General features: G+C 34.7%; 1 pseudogene; it reads right to left on the bottom strand.

Moving 5' to 3' along the window:
• Nucleotides 1–241: 241 nt before the first annotated feature.
• On the bottom strand, nt 242–561 carry LOC112918766 (10 kDa heat shock protein, mitochondrial pseudogene; annotated as a pseudogene).
• Nucleotides 562–766: the final 205 nt, after the last annotated feature.

The raw sequence follows: 766 nt of genomic DNA, 5'->3' as shown, positions 1-766 counted from the left end.
GTTGCCACACTTGTACTTACCACTTTTCCTCTACATTTTTATTTTTCTTCTCAATTATGTTTTTTTATTTGGCAATATTTTTATTTTGGTAAAGTATATCACTGCACTGAAACTAAATTTTACAGACATTGGGTAGCATTAGTTTGGATATTGTTAAGTATAAGAATGAGATTTGGAAATTATTCTTATGGGAAAAGATTTCAAAACTGCAGTGGAATGAGCAGCTTCACATCATGCTATTTCAATAGTGACTTATTTCAATCATATATTCTACAAGATTGTCACCGTCTCTAAATAAGAAATAATTCTTGTGTCTAGAACTTTTGTGGTGCCTCCATATCCTAGAAAAACTTAAACGCCAACTTTCATGATAACTGGTTGAATCTCTCCATCTTTTCCTTTAGAGCCTGATCCAATATCTACTACTGTTGCTTGTAATACTTTTCCTTGAGATTTTTCTAGAAGCACAATGCTTCCTCTGTTTACAGTTCTGCCTGTACTTCTTTCAACTTCACCTTGGTCAAAGAGAGGAAGAATTTTCCTAAATGCCAGTCTTGTCATGATTTAGTTCTCTGCAGTTTGCACTCTGTTCTCCAGCCACTGCCTGAGCAAGGAGAAACCCTCAATCTGATCCTTGGGACATGTGAAGGTGGGAAAAAGCTTCCCAGAATACAGGCAGCTTCTCTAAGTTTTAGTTTTCAAATAAAAAATAAATAAAATTTCAAAAAAAACATTTGCTTCAGTGTTCCACTGTTCTGTTCACGAT

Source organism: Vulpes vulpes, chromosome 13 (genome assembly GCF_048418805.1).
Source record: "Vulpes vulpes isolate BD-2025 chromosome 13, VulVul3, whole genome shotgun sequence".
Taxonomy (NCBI): domain Eukaryota; kingdom Metazoa; phylum Chordata; class Mammalia; order Carnivora; family Canidae; genus Vulpes; species Vulpes vulpes.
The sequence above is the reverse complement of the archived record's forward strand: the minus strand, read 5'-3'. Positions and strand labels throughout refer to the sequence as shown.